The sequence below is a fragment of the Somniosus microcephalus genome, chromosome 1, assembly GCF_052327205.1.
Source record: "Somniosus microcephalus isolate GS21.2 chromosome 1, FLI_Smic_1.0, whole genome shotgun sequence".
NCBI lineage: Eukaryota > Metazoa > Chordata > Chondrichthyes > Squaliformes > Somniosidae > Somniosus > Somniosus microcephalus.
Genome location: NC_140987.1, coordinates 379167754 through 379195460, shown reverse-complemented (window position 1 = coordinate 379195460; position 27707 = coordinate 379167754). Strand labels below are relative to the sequence as shown.

General features: G+C 49.4%; 1 protein-coding gene across 3 annotated transcripts in view; it reads right to left on the bottom strand.

The window, feature by feature from the left end:
• Positions 1-27707, bottom strand: part of LOC147125018 (transmembrane protein 33-like) — a 189118-nt gene that overhangs the window by 32523 nt on the left and 128888 nt on the right. The gene's annotated exons all lie outside the window — the stretch shown is intronic.

Genomic DNA, 27707 nt, shown 5'->3' with positions numbered 1-27707 from the left:
GCTTGTAATGTGCGCGCGCTTTCTGCCTGCCATATTGAAGGCTTAAGCGGCCATCTAGTGCCCGACAAACGGCCGTGGCACCATCGAATTTCTAGGCCTATATGTCTTACAGGCTAAAATATAAAAGACATAGCTGTTAGACTAAAGGACTGCTTTACATCCATTTTTTGTTCCTTTGGCTATGAGGCATTATACATCTTCCTCTCATACGTAAATGTCATACTGACCAAGTTAATCTGAAAATATCTTGCCCTGCATGTGACCATTATTTGCAATGGGAAAGAACAAAATGGATGCGTTAACCTTTACAGTGGAAAACTGCTTAACATTTAATGTTTAAATGAGTCACACTTTAATTCTTGAAATATTCCAAATGGCATAATAGAATACAGTAATGATCTTAACTCTTAACTGTTTAACACTCATATTTTGAGGGAGCTTTTATGAATTTAACAGTTACCTCGATATTCTTACATGCCAATAAATGTATTCACGAACTAAATGCTGGCACTGAAAAATCCTGATCGTTTTCATCAGGTCAATAAAGTTAGCAGAATTTAGTATGGTCCAATACAAATAAATACAAGAAGAACTGAAACAAATGCACCAGCAAACCATCCATTATTCTATCTGACCAATGCAAGAATCAAATCAAAAAGAGCATTTACTTTTTCTAGCACTTCATTTGGAATAATTAAAGTATATTTTAATTTAACTTTCACTATTTGATATAACCTGCTTTTTACATAGTCAGTTTGGACCAGTTCAGGATGGAACTTTCACAGCTCTACCCAATACAAATGTAGGTCAAGTAGTGCATGTGTTCCAATATCATGTACTGTAATATGAATGTCCTCCTTATGCTATGTAGAAATGTAACAGGTCATTGACATCTGATAAGATATATGAATGCACTAGGAAAACACTCAAAAAAATTGAACAAGGTTTGTTGAAAGCTTGGTTTGAACATGAAAGACTCTCAATACTTTATAAGAAGCAGACAAAATGACTGCAGGTTTTGTAACAGCAGGGGAAGCATCAAATGCAACAATTAAGTGGTAACATATGCCACTACTGCCAAGAGGATTTTTAATCCCTTTAAACATTAATGTAGTATTTCTGCCTCCGCTGCAACAACAGAGCCATCTGTGTTGGTATTGAATGGAAACAAGCCAAATGCACAATTGACAACTCCGTTTGCTCATTCGATTTCTCCAATACAGTAAAGGTGGGAAAACATTTTCAGCTTCTTTTTTCTGGATTAAGGAAAGTAGTCACTTGACTGCACCCTACATCTGGAATAGGTGCTTATAATTCAGAGACTGACAGGAAATCCAAACACTTAACAGAAAATCGCAAAGGAAACATGCAAATAATACAAACAATCAAATTCAATGTTCACTTTCCATGATGAAACTAAGCGGCTTCTCTCTGACTGCTGTACAACAAATGGCAATTAACATGTTTCGTCTCCACAGAAAACGCTGGTCACAGCTTGTAAAATCTGTTTGATATTTGTTCCACAAATGCAGTGTTCCATAAGCATTCAAACAGAAAGTGGTGGAAACATTTTTAATGGACTCTACTATATTTGCCTAACATTTCAAATGCCTCGAACACATGTAGTTCTGCCACAGCACAAACACTGCCATGAAGACTTCTTTTTTGAAGTATGTATTTATTTAAAGCACCTGTTCACATTCACTCAAGGTCTAGCAGTTTCCTGAAAGCTACCGTTTACAGGAGAACCTACATGGTTTGCTGTTTATTCCATTGGCTTCTGTCTAAGTGGAAGTTGTTGGAAAAAAATGAAAATTGAAAAACAAACAGCAATTTGAATACCATAGAGCGTGCAAGAGAAGACCAAGAGACCACCTGATAGAGGTCTTTAAAATTATGAAGAGTTCAATAGGGTGGATGTAGAGAAACTGTTTCAACCACTCCACGTGGCAGTAATTTCCACATTCTTGCCACCCTGTGTAAAGAAATTCCTCCTAAATTCTTGATTTGATGAATTTGTGATTATGCCCCCTAGTTCTGGACTCACCCACTGAAACAGATAGCATTGGTGCATTTAAAGGAGGCTTGATGTATACACGAGGAAGAAGAGAACATAGGGCTGTGGGTCAGAGTGGGAAGAGAACGGGAGGAGGCTCATGTGGAGTATAAACACCGGCATAGACCAGGTGGGTGCAATAGCCTGTTTTTGTGCTATGTAATTCCATGTAAAACCAAATAAAACTAGAATGTTAGATCACCTCACAGAAACCCCAGCACAAGCAATCATTATTGCATGAGAATATACATGTATATGAGAAGGATGAACATTTAAATTTGCAGCATTTTCAAATTTCCTTTACATTTTCAAATTACTATACTCTGATTTTATTGTATTCAAAGACATTAGGATTTCTTATAGTCTGATAGTTATTTGAAAGCTGTAACAGGAGCGTCAGGCTTTTAAGAATTAAAAAGATCTGTTTTGTTTATTTTATTACTCACCTAAAAGTGAGAAATACTATACAAATAATGCGCATGAATAGATTAATATTTTATTAAGTAAAATAGATACAATGATGGACAGGTTAACACAGACTTTTTGTCTTTGCAACATAGGTTTAAATCTAGCCAAGAATGATAGCTGATAGTCTCTTCTCTCGGCTGACTCCAGTTATCCCACTTAAAATGGTTTTGTAAAATCTCATAATTCCCAGTTGGCATGAGCCCACAGAACAAAACACCCAACAAGGTGGAATCTTGCTCAGTGAGTGCATAAGGACAGGTGGTGCAGGAAGTGGTAAAATTCACACATTATAGGGGCTCCCTTTTTGAGATTGGGTCAGAATTGAAACTTTACGCTGCTTGTTGCTGGTCTGTAGCTTACAGGAAAGTGTTTGATGTGGATACCAGATGACAAAAGTGAAAAGATTGTGCCATTCCACAGCACTACCTTTAAAAGGCACAAAATATACTGCGTTAATGTGTCCACAAATAATTACTTTGGATCCACAATGGATTAAAACCTTAATTTTATTTGGAAGAAAAGTCAAGTGTCAAAAAAGAGGCCACTTTCTGCTCAAAGTATGCCCCATCTCCAGAGCCCACACTCAAAAAATATACCATTTGCATACCCCTGTATAGTACCATATACTAAATATCCTCATTTTACATACGGCTTCTAGTTTATTGGAGTCTCACATTCCATAACTCTACTTCCTGCCTTGGATGTATGTTAATAGAATAGCCTTCCTGTGCTCCCGAACTTTCTATTGACTTCAATGAAAGTGGATGCTTTGGACCGCTTGAGAGCTGATCGAGAGCCAGACTACCTGGGAAATGATACACCAGCTAAGTATGAAGCAATACCTAACCAGTGCTAATTTCTTGCAGCTCTGTATTCAGCCCAAGACTCATCCTAAGTTTCAGCTTCCATTAACGTCAATGGGGCTGCTCTGGGATGCAAACAAGTTCAGCTCCATGAGGCTGTAGTTGGACCTTTGGGATGATGCAAATTGGTTCTGGGTGCACAAAGATGTGAACCTCTAAGCATAGCTCAGTAAGTATATATTGTAAGATTCCTCATCATCGCTGGGTCAAAATCCTGGAACTCCCTACCTAACAGCACTGTGGGAGTACCTTCACCACACGGACTGCAGCGGTTCAAGAAGGCGGCTCACCACCACCTTCTCAAGGGCAATTAGGGGTGGGCAATAAATGCTGGCCTTGCCAGCGATGCCCACATCCCATAAACGAATAATAAAAAAAAGTAGAGCTAATCGGACTCTGGAATGCACTAAAACTAGGCGGTGCGGGATCCCCTATGCCACCGGGGCTTGGCACTAAGTAAATTGCAATTCCAGTATGCTGTGAAGCTGGGTTTAGAAAGTGCTCAGGTGATCCTTTGGATCTTCCATGCATTTTATAAACTTTGTACTGCATCTCAGGCACTGTTGCCCATACGCTAAAAAAAAACAGCCACCGAAGGGGAGAAAAATCTACTCGTGCGGAAGTGTACATACTCAGTGCTCGCTCCCATGGTAGAGTGAGAGTTGCAATCTACAGTATACCTCTGGCCTTGCCAGCTGTGCTTTGCATTCTACCGCTACTGCGCTCAAACCAGTAGTTTAGTATAAGTGCAACCTCTCATACATCAAAAGAGCAACTCTGGAGAAAAGTGGAGATATAAATGCCAACCTCAATGAAGGTACAAGCAATGGGTGAAACAGAGCATACCTTCTGTAAGGTACTATATATGTGGTTATACTAATTATTACAGAACTGAAGTGTGGAGTTTGAGTAGACTGTGCTCCCTACCAGACTCTCCTTCCCCTTTTATGCTTAGATGACTGAGAAAATTTGGTAGTTGGAGAATTGTGACAATCCTATCCTGAAAAGTTTCTCATGACAAAAAACAAGCATTAACATTCAGATACAAACAGCCATCAAAAACAGCAATAATGGTTCAAAGGTGACGATTTAAACTGAGGTTTATGTACACACTCTATAGCTCATTAGGGCTTAATTAATCCTTTAAGCAATAAGGGAGGATTATAACATAAAAATAAAACCAGCATGCACATTTTTCAAAAGGAATTGAGAGTCTGCTGAGAGGACGACACTTACCAAGTTTGTTGAGTGTCTAATTAAGCATTTTAAAATTACTGAGGTGGTAATTCAGTATCTGCAGATGTACAACAGGCCTTTTATAAATGTGTCTATGGTTAATAAAATACTTACATAATTCTTTTAAAAGCTTTAGTTAAAATGCAGAACTACTTAATAGATGCTGAGTCACGAAAAAAGGGCAATATAATTACTTAATCTTTTGTTTCTTGCTCTATGCCCTAGCTGAGCGGGCAAACAGATAACCTGTTTTCAGCCCTTGGCAAATGTCACTTTACAGCTAACGGCTAAGAAGTGCAGAGAATAATTCAGAATAATTTTTCCTATTTTCCATTGCTGCAAATGATACTTCATCACCATCTAGCTCTGCATGGATTAGTGAAGGTAATCTCACTTGCTGCCCACATTATCACTGCCCATATAGTGTAGTAGTGCAGCTATATCACTCAACATAATATCATGTATGGCAGCAATAATAACATAGACTTTAAGAATGAATGTCATTTTGTGCAAGGTATAGAATTACTGTTATGTTCTCAGCATTTTTACAAATAGTCAACATGGTGGCACAGTGATGCAGTTCACTGCTGTTCCATGGTTGTTAGAGTTTGTGTGTGTGCCCATAACTCCCTCCTGCATAGCAAATTTCTGATCTCCTCCACGCAGCAACGGAGAGGGTTGATGAGGGTAGAATGGTTGATACTGTGTACATGGACTTTCAAAAGGCGTTTGACAAAGTACCACATAATAGACTTGTTAGCAAAATTAAAGACCCTGGGATAAAAGGGACAGTGGCAGCATGGATACAAAATTGGCGAAGGGACAGAAAGCAGAGTGTAGTATTGAACGGTTGTTTTTAAGACTGGAGGGTAGTATACAGCGGTGTCCCCCAGGGGTCGGTATTAGAACCACTGCTCTTTTTTTGATATATATTAAGGGCATGTCTATTCGCAACACCAAAGTTCTGATTGGTCCCCTTGGATGACAAGACCTGATTGCTGATTGGTCCCCACGGAGGACAAGACACACCCAGCAGTTTCTCTGGAATGTGTAATTAGATCCTCCCTGCCTATGTAATCAATTACTTTGCAAAGTGCAATTTGAGCCATTCTGACTGCCTACTCCAGACAGAACAGAACTCACTTTGAACAGGGCTCACCTTTGTGGGTTAAGACCTTCTCCCACACCCCCAAACAAGTTCCTGCCCCCACCGCCCAAGTTCCTGACCACCCCGCAGGTTTCTGACATTCTCTTCCTGCCCAAGTGCCTGACCTCACCTCCCCACCAACCAAGTTCCTGACCCCCCTCTCTCTCCCCCCTCCTCTCTTTCCCCCGATCCCCTCCCTCTTTCCCCCGATCCTCTCCCCTCCTCCAATCCACTCAGTCTCCCCCTCCAATCCCCTCAGTCTCCCCCTCCAATCCCCTCAGTCTCCCCCTCCGATCCCCGCTCTCTCCCCCACTCCGATCCCCTCTCTCCCCCACTCCGATCACCTCTCGCCCTCACTCCGATCACCTCTCGCTCTCCCCCCTCCGATCCCCTCTCTCCCCCACTCTGATCCCCTCTCTCCCCCCACTCCGATCACCTCTCCCTCGCCCCCCTCCGATCACCTCTCTCCCCCACTCCAATCACCTCTCGCCCCACTATGATCCTCTCGCCCCACTACGATCCCCTCTCCCCCCCACTCCGATCACCTCTCTCTCTCCCCTCCGATCACCTCTCTCCCCCTCCAATCCCCCACTCCGATCCCCTCACTCTCCCCCCCGATCCCCTCACTCTCTCTCCCCCCTCCGATCCCGTCTCTCTCTCTCCCCATCCCCTCTCTCTCCCTCCTCCGATTCCCTCTCTCTCCCCACCTCTCTCTCTCCCCCCCTCTCTCTCCCCCCTCTCCCTCCTCCGATCCCCTCTCCCCCCTCCGATTCTCTCTCACTCCTCCGATTCTCTCTCACTCTCCCCCCTCTCTCTCCACCCCCTCCGATTCTCTCTCACTCTCCCCCCTCTCTCCCCCCCTCCGATTCTCTCTCCCCCCGATCCCCTCTCCCCCCCCCTCCGATCCCCTCTCCCCCCGATCCCCTCTCCCCCCGATCCCCTCCGATTCTCTCTCCCCCCGATCCCCTCTCCCCCCCCTCCGATCCCCTCCGATTCTCTCTCCCCCCGATCCCCTCTCCCCCCCCCTCCGATTCTCTCTCCCCCCCGATCCCCTCTCCCCCCGATCCCCTCTCCCCCCCCCTCCGATTCTCTCTCCCCCCGATCCCCTCTCCCCCCCCCCTCCGATTCTCTCTCCCCCCGATCCCCTCTCCCCCCGATCCCCTCTCCCCCCCCTCCGATTCTCTCTCCCCCCGATCCCCTCTCCCCCCCTCCGATTCTCTCTCCCCCCGATCCCCTCTCCCCCCCCTCCGATTCTCTCTCCCCCCGATCCCCTCTCCCCCCCCCTCCGATTCTCTCTCCCCCCGATCCCCTCTCCCCCCCCCCTCCAATTCTCTCTCCCCCCGATCCCCTCTCCCCCCCCTCCGATTCTCTCTCCCCCCGATCCCCTCTCCCCCCGATCCCCTCTCCCCCCACCTCCGATTCTCTCTCCCCCCGATCCCCTCTCCCCCCGATCCCCTCTCCCCCCCTCCGATTCTCTCTCCCCCCGATCCCCTCTCCCCCCCCTCCGATTCTCTCTCCCCCCCCCCTCCGATTCTCTCTCTCCCCTCTCCCCCCCCCTCCGATTCTCTCTCCCCCCGATCCCCTCTCTCTCTCCCCCCGATCCCCTCTCCCCCCCTCCGATTCTCTCTCCCCCCCCTCCGATTCTCTCTCCCCCCCCCGATTCTCTCTCCCCCCGATCCCCTCTCCCCCCCCCTCCGATTCTCTCTCCCCCCCTCCGATTCTCTCTCCCCCCCCGATTCTCTCTCCCCCCGATCCCCTCTCCCCCCCCTCCGATTCTCTCTCCCCCCCTCCGATTCTCTCTCCCCCCCCGATCCCCCCTCCGATCCCCTCTCTCCCCCCTCCGATCCCCTCTCTCCCCCCCTCACTCCCCCCTCCGATCCCCTCTCTCTCCCCCCTCCGATCCCCTCTCTCTCCCCCCCGATCCCCTCTCTCTCTCCCCCTCCGATCCCCTCTCTCTCTCCCCCTCCGATCCCCTCTCTCTCCCCCTCCGATCCCCTCCGATCCCCTCTCTCTCCCCCTCCGATCCCCTCCGATCCCCTCTCCTCCCTCCGATCCCCTCTCTCTCCCCCCTCCGATCCCCTCTCTCTCCCCCCTCCGATCCCCTCTCTCTCCCCCCTCCGATCCCCTCTCTCTCTCAATTCAATTCAATTCAATTCAAATCGCTTTATTGGCATGATGACAAGGTACATCTTATGTTGCCAAAGCATCGAAAAACATTCATGGTTGTACACAAAAATACAGATCTATCCATACAGTGTATAAACAGATATATCCCTGAGTGTATAAATATACATTCATATAATTTGTATATACTCTTTTCTTATATTTAGTGGTTGTCCCTCTGTTTATGGCAAGCTGTAACATAGTGTGCCGCTAAGGTTACACAATTTCTCTCTTCCCCTAGTAGGTATGGGAGTTTTTGGTCGTCATTCAAATTTCTGAATTCCGGGCATATTTTTGTGAATTTTGGGTAGAAATTCTCCCTTATGCCCTGATATTTTCTACAAGCTGTGAGGAAGTGCATCTCTGTCTCCACCACTCCCTGACTGCAGTGAGAGCATATCCTGTCCTCTCTTGGTAGCTGGGTCTGCCTGTGTCTACCTTTTTCGATCGCCAGGCTATGTTCACTAAGTCTGTACATTGTCAAGGTTTTTCTCAGTTTGCTATCCTTTACCATGGTCAGGTAGTCAGCCATGTTGTATTGTCTGTTTCGGGCCAAGTAGCAATTGAGTTTGCTTTGGGTTTTTGTTGTTTCTGCCCAATATGACAGATATTTTTCCTTTTGCTTAGCGACGATTGTGTTGGGTCGAATTCTTTGTGTTATGCTGTCACTGTCCTGGGGCTGGTTATTGTTAGTAGTGTTAGTAGTTACTTCACTGAGTCCCAGGACTAGTTGACTGAGGGTATTCTTCTTTATGGTCCTCTCTTGGCATTTCAGGGCTTCGTAATGATAGCATTGGGGGTTGCTCATTTCTAGGTGTTTCCAAAATTTGGTGGCTCTTTTTTGGATAGTGATTATTAATGGATATTGGCCTAGTTCTGCCCTGCATGCATTGTTTATGGTTTTCCTTTGAGTCCGGAGGATACTTTTACAGAATTCTGCATGTAGGATCTCAATTGGGTGTTTGTCCCATTTTGCAAATTCTTGTTGTGTTAGCGGTCCCCACACCTCACTGCCATAGAGTGCAATTGGTTCAATTACTGATTTAAAAATCAGAGATCCCCCCTCCGATCTCCTCTCTCTCCCCCCTCCGATCCCCCCTCTCTCTCTCCCCCCTCCGATCCCCTCTCTCTCTCTCCCCCCCTCCGATCCCCTCTCTCTCTCCCCCCTCCGATCCCCTCTCTCTCTCCCCCCTCCGATCCCCTCTCTCTCTCTCCCCCTCCGATCCCCCCTCTCTCTCCCCCTCTCTCACTCTCCCCCTCCGATCCCCTCTCTCTCTCCCCCCTCTGATCCCCTCTCTCTGTCTCCCCTCTCCGATCCCCTCTCCCCCCTCCGATCCCATCTCTCTCCCCTCCGATCCCCTCTCTCCCCCCTCCGATCCCCTCTCTCCCCCCCTCCGATCCCCTCACTCCCCCCTCCGATCCCCTCACTCCCCCCTCCGATCCCCTCACTCTCTCTCTCCCCCCTCCGATCCCCTCTCTCTCTCTCTCCCCCCTCCGATCCCCTCTCTCTCTCTCTCCCCCCTCTGATCCCCTCTCTCTCTCTCTCCCCCCCTCCGATCCCCTCTCTCTCTCCCCCCTCCGATCCCCTCTCTCTCTCCCCCCTCCGATCCCCTCTCTCTCTCCCCCCTCCGATCCCCCTCTCTCTCTCTCTCCCCCTCCGATCCCCTCTCTCTCTCTCTCTCTCCCCCTCCGATCCCCTCTCTCTCCCCCCTCCGATCCCCTTTCTCTCTCTCCCCCTCCGATCCCCCCTCTCTCTCCCCCCTCCGATCCCCTTTCTCTCTCTCCCCCTCCGATCCCCCCTCTCTCTCTCCCCCTCCGATCCCCTCTCTCACTCTGCCCCCTCCGATCCCCCCCCTCTCTCCCCCCTCTGATCCCCTCTCTCTCTGTCTCCCCTCTCCGATCCCCTCTCTCCCCCTCTCCGATCCCCTCTCTCCCCCCTCTCCCCTCCGATCCCCTCTCCGATCCCCTCTCTCTCTCTCCCCCCTCCGATCCCCTCTCTCGCCCCCCTCCGATCCCCTCTCCCCCCTCCGATCCCCTCTCTCCCCCCTCCGATCTCCCCCCCCTCCGATCTCTCCCCTCTCTCCCCCCTCCGATCTCTCCCCTCTCTCCCCCCTCCGATCTCTCCCCTCTCTCCCCCCTCCGATCTCTCCCCTCTCTCCCCCCTCCGATCTCTCCCCTCTCTCCCCCCTCCGATCTCTCCCCTCTCTCCCCCCTCCGATCTCTCCCCTCTCTCCCCCCCTCCGATCTCTCCCCTCTCTCCCCCCTCCGATCTCTCCCCTCTCTCCCCCCTCCGATCTCTCCCCCCTCCGATCTCTCCCCTCTCCGATCTCTCCCCCCTCCGATCTCTCCCCTCTCCCCCCTCCGAACTCTCCTCTCTCCCCCCTCCGATCTCTCCCCTCTCTCCCCCCTCCGATCTCTCCCCTCTCTCCCCCCCTCCGATCGCTCCCCTCTCTCCCCCCTCCGATCTCTCCCCTCTCTCCCCCCTCCGATCTCTCCCCTCTCTCCCCCCTCCGATCTCTCCCCTCTCTCCCCCCTCCGATCTCTCCCCTCTCTCCCCCCTCCGATCTCTCCCCTCTCTCCCCCCTCCGATCTCTCCCCTCTCTCCCCCCTCCGATCTCTCCCCTCTCTCCCCCCTCCGATCTCTCCCCCCTCTCCCCCCTCCGATCTCTCCCCCCTCTCCCCCCTCCGATCTCTCCCCTCTCTCCCCCCTCCGATCTCTCCCCTCTCTCCCCCCTCCGATCTCTCCCCTCTCTCCCCCCTCCGATCTCTCCCCTCTCTCCCCCCTCCGATCTCTCCCCCCTCCGATCTCTCCCCTCTCTCCCCCCTCCGATCTCTCCCCTCTCTCCCCCCTCCGATCTCCTCTCTCTCTCCCCCCTCCGATCTCTCCCCTCTCTCTCCCCCCTCCGATCTCCTCTCTCTCTCCCCCCTCCGATCCCCTCTCTCTCTCCCCCTCTGATCCCCTCTCTCTCCCCCCTCCGATCCCCTCTCTCTCTCTCTCCCCCCTCCGATCCCCTCTCTCTCTCCCCCCTCCGATCCCCTCTCTCTCTCTCCCCCCTCCGATCTCCTCTCTCTCTCCCCCCTCCGATCCCCTCTCTCTCCCCCTCCGATCCCCTCTCTCTCCCCCTCCGATCCCCTCTCTCTCTCTCTCCCCCCTCCGATCCCCTCTCTCTCTCTCTCCCCCCTCCGATCCCCTCTCTCCCTCCCCCTCTGATCCCCTCTCTCTCTCTCCCCCCTCCGATCTCCTCTCTCTCTCCCCCCTCCGATTCCCTCTCTCTCCCCACCTCTCTCTCTCCCCCCCTCTCTCTCCCCCCTCTCCCTCCTCCGATCCCCTCTCCCCGCTCCGATTCTCTCTCACTCCTCCGATTCTCTCTCACTCTCCCCCCTCTCTCTCCACCCCCTCCGATTCTCTCTCACTCTCCCCCCCTCTCTCCCCCCTCCGATTCTCTCTCCCCCCGATCCCCTCTCCCCCCCCCCCCCCCGATCCCCTCTCCCCCCGATCCCCTCTCCCCCCGATCCCCTCCGATTCTCTCTCCCCCTGATCCCCTCCGATTCTCTCTCCCCCCGATCCCCTCTCCCCCCCCTCCGATTCTCTCTCCCCCCGATCCCCTCTCCCCCCGATCCCCTCTCCCCCCCCCCTCCGATTCTCTCTCCCCCCGATCCCCTCTCCCCCCCCTCCGATTCTCTCTCCCCCCGATCCCCTCTCCCCCCGATCCCCTCTCCCCCCCCTCCGATTCTCTCTCCCCCCGATCCCCTCTCCCCCCCCCTCCGATTCTCTCTCCCCCCGATCCCCTCTCCCCCCCCCTCCGATTCTCTCTCCCCCCGATCCCCTCTCCCCCCCCCCTCCGATTCTCTCTCCCCCGATCCCCTCTCCCCCCCCCTCCGATTCTCTCTCCCCCCGATCCCCTCTCCCCCCACCTCCGATTCTCTCTCCTCCCGATCCCCTCTCCCCCCGATCCCCTCTCCCCCCCCCTCCGATTCTCTCTCCCCCCGATCCCCTCTCCCCCCCCCTCCGATTCTCTCTCCCCCCCCTCCGATTCTCTCTCCCCCCGATCCCCTCTCCCCCCCCCTCCGATTCTCTCTCCCACCGATCCCCTCTCCCCCCCCCTCCGATTCTCTCTCCCCCCGATCCCCTCTCCCCCCCCCCCTCCGATTCTCTCTCCCCCCGATCCCCTCTCTCCCCCCCCCGATTCTCTCTCCCCCCGATCCCCTCTCCCCCCCCCTCCGATTCTCTCTCCCCCCCCGATCCCCTCTCCCCCCTCCGATCCCCTCTCTCCCCCCCTCCGATCCCCTCTCTCCCCCCCCTCACTCCCCCCTCCGATCCCCTCTCTCTCCCCCCTCCGATCCCCTCTCTCTCCCCCCCGATCCCCTCTCTCTCTCTCCCCCTCCGATCCCCTCTCTCTCTCTCCCCCCTCCGATCCCCTCTCCTCCCTCCGATCCCCTCTCTCTCCCCCCTCCGATCCCCTCTCTCTCTCCCCCCTCCGATCCCCTCTCTCTCCCCCCTCCGATCCCCTCTCTCTCCCCCTCCGATCCCCTCTCTCTCCCCCTCCGATCCCCTCCCTCCCCCTCCCCCTCCGATCCCCTCTCTCTCCCCCCTCCGATCCCCTCTCTCTCCCCCCTCCGATCCCCTCTCTCTCCCCCCTCCGATCCCTTCTCTCTCCCTCCCTCCGATCCCCTCTCCCTCCCTCCGATCCCCTCTCTCCCCCTCCGATCCCTTCTCCCTCCCTCCGATCCCCTCTCTCTCTCCCCCTCCGATCCCCTCTCTCTCCTCCGATCCTCTCGCTCTCTCCCCCTCCGATCCCTCTCCACCCTCCGATCCCCTCTCCACCCTCCGATCCCCTCTCTCCCTCCCTCCGATCCCCTCTCCCTCCCTCCGATCCCCTCTCCCTCCCTCCGATCCCCTCTCCCTCCCTCCGATCCCCTCTCCCTCCCTCCGATCCCCTCTCCCTCCCTCCGATCCCCTCTCTCTCTCCCCCTCCGATCCCCTCTCCCTCCGATCCCCTCTCCCCCTCCCCCTCCGATCCCCTCCCCCTCCGATCCCCTCTCCCCCTCCGATCCCCTCTCCCCCTCCGATCCCCTCTCCCCCTCCGATCCCCTCTCTCTCTCTCCCCCTCCGATCCCCTCTCTCTCTCTCCTCCGATTCTCTCGCTCTCTCCCCCCTCTGATCCCCTCTCCACCCTCCGATCCCCCCTCTCCCCTCCGATCCCCCCTCTCTCTCTCTCCACCCTCCGATCCCCCCCCTCTCTCTCTCCACCCTCCGATCCCCTCTCTCTCTCTCTCCACCCTCCGATCCCCTCTCTCTCTCTCTCCACCCTCCGATCCCCTCTCTCTCTCCACCCTCCGATCCCCTCTCTCTCTCTCCCCCCCGATCCCCTCTCTCTCTCTCCCCCCCGATCCCTTCTGTCCCCCCCGATCCCTTCTCTCTCCCCCCCGATCCCCTCTCATCCCCTCTCCCCCTCCGATCCCCTTTCTCTCCCCCTCCGATCCCCTTTCTCTCCCCCTCCGATCCCCTTTCTCTCCCCCTCCGATCCCCTTTCTCTCCCCCTCCGATCCCCTTTCTCTCCCCCTCCGATCCCCTTTCTCTCCCCCTCCGATCCCCTTTCTCTCCCCCTCCGATCCCCTTTCTCTCCCCCTCCGATCCCCTTTCTCTCCCCCTCCGATCCCCTTTCTCTCCCCCTCCGATCCCCTTTCTCTCCCCCTCCGATCCCCTTTCTCTCTCTCTCCTCCGATCCCCCCTCTCTCTCTCCTCCGATCCCCTCTCTATCCCCCCTTCCGATCCCCCCTCTATCCCTCCTTCCGATCCCCTCTTCCCCCCTCCGATCCCCTCTTCCCCCCTCCGATCCCCTCTTCCCCCCTCCGATCCCCTCTTTTCCCTCCCCCTCGGATTCTGTCTCTTCCCTCTTCCCTCTCTCTCTCTGAAGGCAGAAAAAATGTTCGTGTAGATCATAACAGCAATATTCAAGACAAAAGTCCTGGAGGTTCCTTTAGTCTAGTCATTGATTTTCAAACGATAACACAAAAGCCCTAGTAGCAGGCTCAGGCTCAGGCTTGAGTAGCAATGGCAGCAGCTCCAGGCTTGGCAACATGGTTCGGCCCCACTTCCGGCTTCCTCGTCTATCGTACTGTGCATGAGCGACCAGATCGAGTGTGCATGCGCAAAGGGGGTCAAAAAACGCTGTGCATAATCACTTTGATATATTAATGACCTGGACTTGGATATACAGGGCATAATTTCAAAGTTTACAGATGAAATGAAACTCAGAAATGTAGTAAACAATGAGGATAGTAGTAAATGTAGTAAACAATTAGGAAGACACAGTCTGGTGAAATGGGCAGGCACGTAGCGGATGAAATTTAACACAGAGAAGTGTGAAGTGATACATTTTGGTAGGAAGAATGAGGAGAGGCAATATCAAATAAATGGTACAATTTTAAAGGGGTGTAGGAACAAAGAGACCTGGGGGTGTACGTACTCAAATCTTTGAAGGTGGCAGGACAAAAAAAGCATGAGGGATCCTTGACTTTATTAATAGAAGCATTGAGTACAAAAGAAAGGAAGTTATGCTAAATCTTTATAAAACACTGCCGAGGCCTCAGCTGGAGTATTGTGTTCAATTCTGGGCACCTCACATTCAGAAGGATGTCAAGGGCCTTGGAGAGGGTGCAGAAGAGAGTTACTCAAGTGGTACCAGGGATGAGAGACGAGAGACTTCAGTTATGTGGAGAAACTGCAGAAGCTGGGGTTCTTCTCCTTAGAGCAGAGAAGGTTGAGAGGAGATTTGATAGAGGTGTTCAAAATTATGAATAATTTTGATATAGTAAATAGGGAGAAACACTTTCCAATGGCAGAAGGGCTGGTAACCAGAAGACACAGATTTACGGTAATAGGCAAAAGAATTAGGGCAACATGAGAACTTTTTTTTATGCCGTGAATAGTCGTGATCTGGAATGCATTGCCGAAAAGGGTGGTGAAAGTAGATTAAATAGTAACTTTCAAAAGGGAATTGGATAAATACTTGGAGGGAAAAATTTACAGGGCTATGGGGGACTAATTGGATAGCTCTTTCAAAGAGCCGGCACAGGCGCGATGAGCTGAACAGCCTCCTTCTGTGCTGTATCATTTTATGATTCTATGCAGACTCGATGCTTACAGGGAAAGAGAAAAAAAGAGCAAAATGCATTGGGCTACTCTTGTGCACTTCCTTGTGAATGGCTATAATGATTCCTGTCTGAGGTCTGCGGGCAATTTACTTGCTCAATTTCTCTTCTGAGTAATGGAAGCCATGGGTGGAGGGAAGCAACCGAAAAAGTAAAATAAAAATAATGGCCTAGGCCTCAGTGCGGCATCGGCAGCGGGTGGAGGCGGAGCAGCGCGGCAGAGCGACTACAAGAGGCCCCAGAGGCTCAGGTAGGCCTCAGTGCGGCATCGGCAGCGGGTGTGGGCGGAGCAGCGCGGCAGAGCGACTACAAGAGGCCCCAGAGGCTCAGGTAGGCCTCAGTGCGGCATCGGTAGCGGGTGTGGGCGGAGCAGCGCGGCAGAGCGACTACAAGAGGCCCCAGAGGCTCAGGTAGGCCTCAGTGCGGCATCGGCAGCGGGTGGAGGCGGAGCAGCGCGGCAGAGCGACTACAAGAGGCCCCAAAGGCTCAGGTAGGCCTCAGTGCGGCATCGGCAGCGGGTGGAGGCAGAGCAGCGCGGCAGAGCGACTACAAGAGGCCCCAGAGGCTCAGGTAGGCCTCCGTGCGGCATCGGCAGCGGGTGGAGGCGGAGCAGCGCGGCAGAGCGACTACAAGAGGCCCCAGAGGCTCAGGTAGGCCTCCGTGCGGCATCGGCAGCGGGTGGAGGCGGAGCAGCGCGGCAGAGCGACTACAAGAGGCCCCAGAGGCTCAGGTGGGCCTCAGTGCGGCATCGGCAGCGGGTGGAGGTGGAGCAGCGCGGCAGAGCGACTACAAGAGGCCCCAGAGGCTCAGGTAGGCCTCACCAATCTCCAATCTCAGGCAAGGAGAGAGGTAAAAAGTATTCAAGGTGTGATGTCACCACAAAACAGGTAGGTGATTGGTTGGAGTATTTCTCTCGTTTTAAAACTTTAAGGCCTAGAAATTCAGTGGCCTGCGCCACCAGTTTGCGCCCAAAGAGGGCTTTTGTGCCACTGTGCAAACCTACCGCGATATTTAGTGGGGCGCTAATGGCGGCGTTAGCCAGTAGCGCTGCGCCGCCACCGATGACGTCATCGGTGTGCGCAGCGCCCCGCTGGCCATATTTGGTTGCTGCCGCCTCCCCTGTGCCGGCCACAAACAGCGACCGGTACACGGGGCCTACCTGTGCTGGTAGTGGGGCGAGTCAAGGTGGAGGTGCGGCCGGCCGCTTTTTCGGCGGCCGCCTGCCCACACCTCCGTCCCCGGCCTCCTACACCCCTCCCCCGCGGCATTGCCGGCTGTTTCCAGAGAGCCCGGCACTTCTCCTTGGTGCCGGGCTCATTTGCCGGCACTCGCGAGCGGGGATCGCGCTGTTGCAGGCACCTCCCCCTTAAGAATGAGAGGAAGGCCTGCAGTACCGCAGGCTGCTGTGCCGCAGCGGGTGGCGCTGCGGCACTTTACACGCCGATATTCAGTTTCAGCGCCCCAAGCGGGGCGCCGAAACCCTTGTTTAGCGGCCGGCTTCCACTTGGGGCGCTGAAACTGAATTTCCCGCTGGCGCAAGTGGCTCCGCGCGCAGCGGTAATTCCGGCGCCCAGGCGAGCTGGGCGCCCCTAACTGAATTTCTAGGCCTAAGTCTGTGGTTTATAGTTTTTAAGGTTGCTGTGGTGTACCAAGGCCTTTCTGGTGCAGAGTGACTGTTGGTAAACCATTTAACTGGTGTAACTAGAGGGATTGATTTAATTTAAATCCAATTAATTAAAGGGGATACTAGCATCTAAAATCGGGCAGAGGGTGTCCATAACTAACAATAAAAAATTTAATTAATTAAATAGAATGGAGCAGGTGATGTGTTACTGTTGCGAGATGTGGGAGCCGGTGAACCCCATTGAGGTTCACGGTGATTACGTCTGTGACAAGTGTCTGCTGCTACAGGAACTCCAGCTCCGTGTTGATGAGCTGGAGTCTGAGCTTCAGACACTGCGACACATCAGGGAGGGGGAGAAGTACCTGGACTCTGTGTATCAGGAGGTGGTCACACCTATGAAGTTAAGTAATTCAGATGTAGCCCATGGTCAGGGACAGGACGGTGTGACTACGAGTGAGGCAGGTATGGGGATCCAGGAGGTAGAGCTGGAGGAGCCGCAGCCCTTGCTCTTGACCAACAGGTTCGAGGTTCTTACTCCCTGTGGGGACAGGAGCAGGGACTGCAGGGAGGATGAGCAACCTGGCCACAGCACCGTGGAACGGGGGGCCATTCAAGAGGGGGGAGTAAATAGAAATGTTGTAGTGGTAGGGGATAGTATTATTAGGGGGATAGATAGAGTTCTCTGCAGCCGAGAGCGAGAGTCCTGAAGGCTGTGTTGCCTACCCGGTGCCAGGGTTAAGGACATCTCCTCTGGGCTGGAAAGAAACTTGGTGGGAGGGGGTGGATCCAGTTGTCGTGGTCCATGTTGGTACAAACGACGTAGATAGGACTAGGAAGCCGGTTCTGTTAAAGGAGTATGAGCAGCTAGGGGTCAAATTAAAAAACAGAACCTCAAGGGTAATAATCTCTGGATTATTACCTGAGCCACGAGCGAATTTGGCTAGGACAAATAAAATTAGAGAGTTAAATGCGTGGCTCAAAGACTGGTGTGGGAGAAATGGGTTTTGCTTCCTGGGACACTGGCACCAGTACTGGGGCAGGAGGGAGCTGTTCCGTTGGGACGGGCTTCACTTGACCAGTGCTGGGACTCGAGTCCTGGCGGATCATATAACTAGGGCTGTAGAGAGGGCTTTAAACTAACTAGTGGGGGGGGAGGTTCCTAGAGAGTAAATAATAAAAATGACAACAGAGAAGGTCATAGACTTAGGTAGCAGTGGGGAAATTAAAAACCAGAGTGTGTCAGGAAGGGGCAGAAGGTATGGAGTAAAAGGTAAAGTAATAAAAAGGGCAAAAGCAGGAACTAAGTGTCACAAAACATATTTGAAAGTTCTCTATCTGAATGCACGTAGCATTCGTAACAAAATAGACGAGTTAATGGCACAAATAACTACATATGGGTATGATCTTGTGGCCATTACAGAAACATGGCTGCAGGGTGACAATGCCTGGGAATTAAACATACCAGGTTATTTAACGATCAGGAAGGACAGGCAGGAAGGAAGGGGAGGTGGGGTGGCTATGTTAATAAAGGAAGGAATCACTGTAATACAGAGAAATGATATTGGGTCAAAAGATCAGGATAATGAAACAGTTTGGGTGGAGGTAAGGAATAATAAGGGGAAAAAAACACTAGTGGGCGTAGTCTATAGGCCTCCGAATAGTTGCAACTCTGTTGGACGGAGTATCAATCAGGAAGTAGTTGAGGCTTGTAATAAGGGAACATCTATAATTATGGGGGATTTTAACTATCATATTAATTGGACAAATCAAATTGGGCAGGGCTGCCTTGAGGATGAGTTCACCGAGTGTATTAGGGATGGGTTTCTTGAGCAGTATGTAACTGAACCGACCAGGGGGCAAGCAACCTTAGATCTGGTCCTGTGTAACGAGACAGGATTAATTAAAAATGTCCTAGTAAAGGATCCCCTTGGAATGAGTGACCATAACATGGTTGAATTCCATATTCAATTGGAGGGTGAGAAGGTTGGATCTCAAACAAGCGTGCTAAGCTTGAATAAAGGAGACTATGAAGGTATGAGAGCGGAATTGAGTAGAGTGGATTGGGAAAATAGATTAAAGTGTAAGACGATACATGATCAGTGGTGTACATTTAAGGAGTTATTTTACAACTTCCAAAAAAAATATATTCCACTGAGAAGAAAAGGGTGTAAAAGAAAAGACAGCCATCTGTGGCTAAGTAAAGAAATTAAGGATAGTATTCGACTAAAAACAAGGGCATATAAGGTAGCCAAATCTAGTGGGAGGATAGAGGATTGGGAAAACTTTAAAAGACAGCAAAAAATAACAAAAAGATTGATTAAGAAAGGGAAGATAGATTATGAAAGTAAATTAGCAAAAAATATAAAAACAGATAGTAAGAGTTTTTATAGTTATATAAAAAGAAAAAGGGTGGCTAAAGTAAATGTTGGTCCCTTAGAGGATGAGACTGGGAAATTAATGGTGGGAAATATGGAGATGGCAAAAACACTGAATGAATATTTTGTATTAGTCTTTACAGTAGAAGACACTAAGAATATCCCAACACTGGACAAACAGGGGGCTATAGGGGGGGAGGAGCTAAACACGATCAAAATCACTAAGGAAGTGGTACTCGGTAAAATAATGGGACTCAAGGCAGATAAATCACCTGGACCTGATGGCTTACATCCTAGGGTCTTGAGGGAAGTGGCGGTAGGGATTGTGGATGCATTGGTAATAATTTTCCAAAACTCCCTGGAATCAGCAAAGGTCCCGGCAGACTGGAAAACTGCTAATGTAACGCCCTTATTTAAAAAGGGCAGTAGACAGAAGGCTGGAAACTATAGACCAGTTAGCCTAACATCTGTGGTAGGTAAAATATTGGAGTCCATTATTAAGGAGACAGTAACAGGACATTTGGATAATCATAATTTAATAGGCCAAAGTCAGCATGGTTTTATGAAGGGGAAGTCATGTTTGACAAATTTGCTGGAGTTCTTTGAGGAAGTAACATATAGGGTGGATAAAGGGGAACCAGTGGACGTAGTGTATTTAGACTTCCAAAAGGCATTTGACAAGGTGCCACACAAAAGATTATTGCTTAAGATAAAAAATCACGGGATTGGGGGTAATATTCTGGCATGGATAGAGGATTGGCTATCTAACAGAAGGCAGAGAGTTGGGATAAATGGTTCATTCTCAGACTGGCAATCAGTAACTAGTGGTGTTCCGCAGGGGTCAGTGCTGGGTCCCCAACTCTTTACAATCTATATTAACGATTTGGAGGAGGGGACTAAGTGTAACATATCAAAGTTTGCAGATGATACTAAGATGGGAGGGAAAGTAGTGAGTGAGGAGGACATAAAAAACCTGCAAGGGGACATAGACAGGCTAAGTAAGTGGGCAGAGATTTGGCAGATGGAATACAATACTGGAAAGTGTGAGGTTATGCACTTTGGCAGGAAAAATCGTAGAGCAAGTTATTATCTTAATGGCAAGAAACTGGAAAGTACTGAAGTACAAAGGGATCTGGGGGTCCTGGTGCACGAAACTCAAAAGGTTAGTATGCAGGTGCAGCAAGTGATCGGACTCAAAGGAAAACAGTAAACAATGCATGCAGGGCGGAACTAGGCCAATATCCATTAATAATCACTATCCAAAAAAGAGCCACCAAATTTTGGAATCACCTACAAATGAGCAACCCCCAATGCTATCACTACGACGCCCTGAAATGCCAAGAGCTGACCATAAAGAAGAATACCCTCAGTCAACTAGTCCTGGGACTCAGTGAAGTAACTACTAACACTACTAACAATAACCAGCCCCAGGACAGTGAGAGCGTAACACAAAGAATTCGACCCAACACAATCGTCGCTAAGCAAAAGGAAAAATATCTGACATATTGGGCAGAAACAACAAAAACCCAAAGCAAACTCAATTGCTACTTGGCCCTAAACAGACAATACAACATAGCTGATTACCTGACCATGGTAAAGGACAGCAAACTGAGAAAAATCCTGACAATGTACAGACTTAGTGAACATAGCCTGGCGATCGAAAAAGGTAGACACAGGCAGACCCGGCTACCAAGGGAGGACAGGATATGCTCTCACTGCAGTCAGGGAATGGTGGAGACAGAGATGCACTTCCTCACAGCTTGTAGAAAATATCAGGGCATAAGGGAGAATTTCTACCCAAAATTTACAAAAATATGCCCGGAATTCAGAAAATTGAATGACGACCAAAAACTCCCATACCTACTAGGGGAAGAGAGAAGTTGCATAACACTGGCGGCACACTATGTTACAGCTTGCCATAAACAGAGGGACAACCACTAAAGATAAGATAAGAGTATATATAAATTATATGAAAGTATATTTATACACTCAGGGATATATCTGTTTATACACTGTATGGATAGATCTGTATTTTTGTGAACAAACATGAATGTTTTCCGATGCTTTGGCAACATAAGATGTAACTTGTCATGCCAATAAAGTGATTTGAATTGAATTGAATTGATTAAGAAGGCCAATGGAATGTTGGCTTTCATTGCTAGGGGGATAGAATATAAAAATAGGGAGGTATTGCTTCAGTTGTACAAGGTATTAGTGAGGCCGCACCTAGAATACTGCATACAGTTTTGGTGTCCATACTTAAGAAAAGACATACTTGCTCTCGAGTCAGTACAAAGAAAGTTCACTCGGTTAATCCCGTGGATGAGGGGATGGACATATGAGGAGAGGTTGAGTAGATTGGGACTCTACTCATTGGAGTTCAGAAGAATGAGAGGCGATCTTATTGAAACATATAAGATTGTGAAGGGGTTGGATCGGGTGGATGCGGGGAGGTTGCTCCCGATGATGGGTGCAACTAGAATTAGGGGGCATAGTCTTAGAATAAGGGGCTGCTCTTTCAAAACTGAGATGAGGAGGAACTACTTCACTCAGAGGGTGGTAGGTCCATGGAATATGCTGCCCCAAAAAGCTGTAGAAGCTACATCATTACATAAATTTAAAACAGAAATAGAGTTTCCTAGAAGTAAAGGGAATTAAGGGTTACGGGGAACGGGCAGGAATTTGGACATGAGTCTAGGTTCGGATCGGTCATGGCCCTGTGGGTAGCGGAGCGGGCCCAGGGGCCATGTAGCCTGATCCTGCTCCTATTTCGTGTGTCTAATTCTGTTAGATTCAGGAGATGGTTCAGTGATAGTAGATTGGCGGTTAGGATCAGATCAGCCATGATCTTATTGAATGGCGGAGCAGGCTCGAGTGGCCGATTGGCCTACTCCTGCTCCTATTTCTTATGTTCTTATGTACTTATGTTTCCAGGTTCCCTCCCACCAGTTGTTGCCGGAAAGGTGCTGTGGGTTGCGTTCTGCCGCATCTCCTACCTTTTCCAGAGGGTGGGCCTGGCAGCATAAAGTGCAACTGGCCATATGTGGGAGGTGCATGCGAAACAGATGGAATTTAGGGAAACATGGCCTCTGCTATTTGTCTTATTTGTACGCGAGACGTCAGGATCACCTGTTGGGCCCCAGTGTCTAGTGTTCAAAGGTCAGCAGAGGGAATCTCAGGGGAGTAATCGCAGAGCGGGCTGTGCTATCGCTCTCGGAGCATGGCAGAACACAGGCCCCAGGAGCAGCAAGGAAAAATATTTCTTTAAAAAAAATTATGTTTTTCAGGCAACTCAAGAGGCTGCATTCTTCCTCCTGTTCTGCCTCAGTAGCTTTCTCATCCGAGTTTGTTGCAACCCAGGCAAATGACTCCAGTACTTAAAAATTAGCCAGGGAAGCATCTACGTGGCAGGCAAAGTCCTACCGCGCTGGAGATGTTCCCCAAATGGAAAGCTGAGATGTAATTTTCTAAATTGGGGGAAGGGAAGGAGGTGGCAGTGAGAAACAAGCAAAAGAATTTCTCCCAATCACACAGGTGGCAGCTAACTCCATTTTGGGAAAATTCCTCAAGTCTTGTGTAGTGCTTTCTGTTGTCTCAGGTTACTTTTCTTAAATCTTCTACAATAGCTTAAATCTTTATGAAATCCCTGAAGAAGGGTGAAACTGTGTATCCCCCAAGAAGAACCTGCAATAATATTGCATTAAGTGACTGGTAATTATAGAAACTTGAAATGAAGGTATGTGATTCTCTTTGTAGTCCTTTTACGGGTTTATTACAAGAGAAGCCGATACCAAATCAAGCTCAACTCCAATCCAGATTAACCATTTGTGCAATGCAATTTAATGTATTCAAGGTCAAATTCTGCTCAAGAGAAAAATGGTCAGAAAACCTCAAGTTGAAAGTGAAGAGCCTCATTAGGATGGCACTAATGGTAAAATAGATCACATTTCTGATGGGGTTCACTTGAAGATTTTCTATTTATTATTTCATACTTTTCAGTAGTTTAGTACATATATCCCTTTGTTAAAGAACCTGAATAAATTACACTTTAATTTAAAGCCTTTAAAAAAAATGGTCCTACATGGACTGTCCCCCCCCTTTTCAGATCTTGGGCATATGCATCATTTGTAATGCATGCTGGGGAATGGAAAAGCCATTGCAAAAGAAAAGTGGGGCAGCAAACAGGTCAAGCACCCTCTGAACGAGTGGGAGAATAAAACAGATAGGCCAAGGTACAAACACGATAAAATTGGACACGGAAAATGTTGCGGGCAGTGGAATTTCAAAAGCAGCGAGTGAGTAGTCAATGATTTGTGTAACTGGGTTGATATAGAAAACAATATTGTACAAATTATGTTATGCTTTCATCCAGAACAATTGTAGAACTAAAACTGCTGTGGGACCTTGCACTCCTAAAACACAGTATCATTTTAGGAAATAAAAACAGAAAATGCTGGAAATACTCAGCAGGTCAGGCAGCATCTGTGGAGAGAGAGATGCAGAGTTAACGTTTCAAGTTGATGACCTTTCATCAGAACTGGAAAATTTAGAGAAGTAACAGGTTTTAAGCAAGAACAGAGGCAGGGAAAGGGAGGAGGGGAGGAAAGAACAAAAGTGAAGGTCTGTGATAGGGTGGAAGGCAGGAGTGACTAAATGACAAGAGATAATGGTGCAAGGCAAAAGGGGGTGGTAATGGGTCAATAAAAGAAACAAAAGATGGGTCTAGAGGAACTGAAAATGAGAAAGCAGAATCATTACCAGCAAACGTTAACTCTGCTTCACTCTCCACAGATGCTGCCTGACCTGCTGAGTATTTCCACCATTTTCTGTTTATATTTCAGATTTCCAGCATCCGCAGTATTTTGCTTTTGTATAATTTTATGATCTTGCTAAGATTTTACATTTCACTGAATGCTCCATTCGCGCTTTATTCTATGGTTATTTAAGATCACTTTCTTCAATGCTAAATTGCAGCTTTTCATGTAGTTTATTTGTTCTGCAGAGAACTACACTTGATCGGAAAATAAAAATATGAAGTCTTTAACCTAATTTCTCCTCTCTAGGTAATAATAGCTGGCAAACTCTTACTACCATCAGATGGCCCCAGAATGTTGCATGATAGTTATAAAAATTACTAACTACATCGAATGGGATAAAATCAGTATCACAAAAACAAGTTCTTATCAACACTCAACTATTACGACGAATTTCCATTACCACTGTAATCACAAAGGACTGTTTAAAAATGTAAACTCTGGGTATGTACTTTTGCCAGATTGAATGAACAATAAGGAAGAATTTGGGAATAGCACAAAAACCCTGTCTGCCGGGTGATAGGACACACAGCTGCGTCATACTCTGCTTCCCTTAGGCATTTCCTTAGTGATTTTTTGTTTTGTTATTTCTTAGAAGAATTTTTCTTCTATTTCACAAAAATCTGTTGAAAGAATAGAGAAAGTGGCATAAATTGTAATCTGTGTACAGAACACCCTTATTGGGGAGGGGAGACCTTCAAACAAGCAGAGTTTGTTCTAGAATTAGACTTATTAGATGGCAAGTTGTCCAGGAACTGAGTTTTTAAATAGTTGATTCTTAGATAAAAGAATCTTACCGATCCCTTTGTCATATCTCAGCTTCCTCCTCAGAAGGACTGACGTAAAAAAATGTAAAAATAAAGGATAGAAAACATCAAATTTGATATGTAATAGAAAAGGAATTTTTGTTCAAGATCACTCTCTGAAAGCAGCAGTTAATGTGAAGCTATTCCCGCAAAGGCGGTTGAAATGAGCTTTTCTAACCTTGTAACAATCATTGTCCAATGTCATGTCAATAAATGCCCAAGTTATTTTCCATCATTTTACTTTGGTTTGCTTTTACGCGCTTTGTTTCAAAGCACATTAGTAAAGCATGGTACAGGTGCACTATCCCTTATCCGAAACCCTTGGGGCCAGATGTTTTTCGGAATTCGGAATTTTTCGGATTTCAGAACGGATAATAATGCTTATAAATGGACAAGAGGCAGCCGTCGGGTTTACCCTACAACTACACCACTAGTGATGGATGCAAACCTGGCTAGGTAACCAGATTACTATAAAGAAATAGTTAACAGCAATGTTTCCTCAAAGTTGCACACGGCCACGCAGTAATCTGCAAACTCCCATGCAAGCTGCTCAAGCTTTTACACTGGAAATACCGAGAGACGCGCCACGAAAAAACTTTCGGTTTTCAGAGCTTTTCGATTTTCGGAATTGCGGATAAGGGATAGTTGACCTGTATTGGTTACTGGAGTGGGTAGGCACTACACTTCTGAATTGTCATTAGTTGCTATGCATTGTGTTTTTGAAGTGTTTTACCACTTGCAGATAAATATCTGAAGTTTTATGCAGTATGAACAAAGTATGGAACAAAGTAATGCCATTCAACTCATGAAGTCAATTCCTTCCATGGACCACGTACAACTGACACTATTGTGGACTCCATCCAACTTATGTGCTCCCCTGAGGGGCAACCAATACAGGTAAATATTTAGAGAAGATAAAGCTCTGTCAATTTTCTCCCTCAAAAGAAATCAAGTAAAAGTTCTTGGTTTAGTATAACCTACAAACTATGTCAGTGTAAGTTAGGAGCCACGTTTTTGCTCCGAGTCCTGTGCACCAGGAGCTCATCCCAAGCCAATTTAACTTCACATCAGGTGCAGCCCCAATGTAAAGCTGAACTTCAAGTGTTCTCGTGGTCTATTAGACTTCCTGGGAACCTTATAAACGGAGGGCTAGAAATTCAGCTCTGTAGTGCCCGATTTTTTGGCTACGGGTGCAGTTTTGTGACGAAAATGGTGTCGGCACCGCGCGCTCACACTTCTGGTGCGTGCTGCACTAGATGTCATCTTGGTGAGGGTGTTGGGGTCGTTGCTGGAAGCGTGTGCCTGAAATTTGTAGAGTAGGCAGGTCGTGATGTCAACCAACGTGCAACACTAGAACTAATGCCCGGTATTAACATGCGTTCAGCAGCTGCAAGAACCCTCTACCAGCAATATGTAAAGGGATCATCACCTACTTACAGGTTAGTTGCTGATTAATTTCTACTGGCTCTGTGCAAGTTTGTGGAAGTGTTTGGCGCTTTCTCGAGTTGTTTATAGTTGGTGAGGTGACAGGGAATGGAGAAGGCCTTGCTTCTGACTTCAAGGGTTCTGGTCAGACTACTTACTCCCGCTCACGGGTGCTCTAGTTGTCATCCCCCTTGGTTTACAGCATGACAGGGAGATGGAGCAGAGGCACCGAAAAAGACTCTTAGCAGGAGGCCTTACCCACCTAGAGCAATTCTCTTACCTCAGCCTGAGCCAGGAGCAGTGTGTGAGGTGTCTGCGCTTTATGAAGGAGATGCTCACAGACTCTGCCACCTCTTGCAATCAGACCTCACACCAGGGCAAGGACAGCACTGCCAGTGATTGTGAAGGTGACTGTGGCCCTGAATTCTTCACGTCGGGACCCTTCCAGGCTGGGGCAGGCGACATCTGTAACATCTCCCAGTGCGCCATCCACTGCTGCATTAGAGAGGTGTCAGGCGCTCTTTATGTCAGGAGACAGGACTTCATTGTCTTCTCTCTGACCAGAGAGAAGCAAGCAGAATGTGCATGTGGGTTTGCCAGGATAGCAGGCTCATCGACTGCACGCACGTGGCTTTGCGGGTGCTGCATCTAAATGCTGAGATGTACCGCAACTCCAAAGGTCATCACTCGCTGAATGTGCAGTTGGTGTGCGACCATGCCCAGCACAATATGATGGTGAATGCCCAGTATCCTGATAGCAGTCATGATGCTTCTTTTCTGCGCCAGTCCACTGTTTCCTCAGCCTTTGAACTACCAAGACAAACCAGAGGGTGGCTACTGGGTGACAAGGCCTAAACATAGAAACATAGAAGATAGGAGCAGGAGTAGGCCATTTGGCCCCTCGATCCTGCTCCGTCATTCAATGAGATCATGGCTGATCATCCAAACTCAGTACCCTGTCCCTGCCTTCTCCCCATATCCCTTGATCCCTTTAGCTTTAAGAAATATATCTAACTCCTTCTTGAATATATTTAATGAATTGGTCTCAACTGCCTTCTGTGGTAGAGAATTCCACAGGTTCACCACTCTCTGGGTGAAGAAATTCCTCCTCATCTCTGTCCTAAATGGCTTACCCCTTATCTTTAGACTATGACCCCTGGTTCTGGACTCCCCCGCCATCGGGAACATCCTTGCTGCATCTAGTCTGTCTAGTCCTGTTAGAATTTTAGAAGTTTCAATGAGATCCCCTCTCATTCTTCTAAACTCCAGCGAGTATAAGCCCAATCGACCCAATCTCTCCTCATACGTCATTTCTGCCATCCCAGGTATCAGTCTGGTGAATCTACGCTGCACTCCCTCCATGGCAAGAACATCCTTCCTCAGATAAGGCGACCGAAACTGCACACAATACTCAAGGTGTGGTCTCAACAAGGCCCTGTACAACTGCAGCAAGACATCCTTGTTCCTGTACTCGAATCCTCTCACTACGATGGCCAACATACCATTTGCCTTCTTAACCGCCTGCTGCACCTGCATGCTTACCTTCAGCGACTGGTGCACAAGGACACCCGGGTC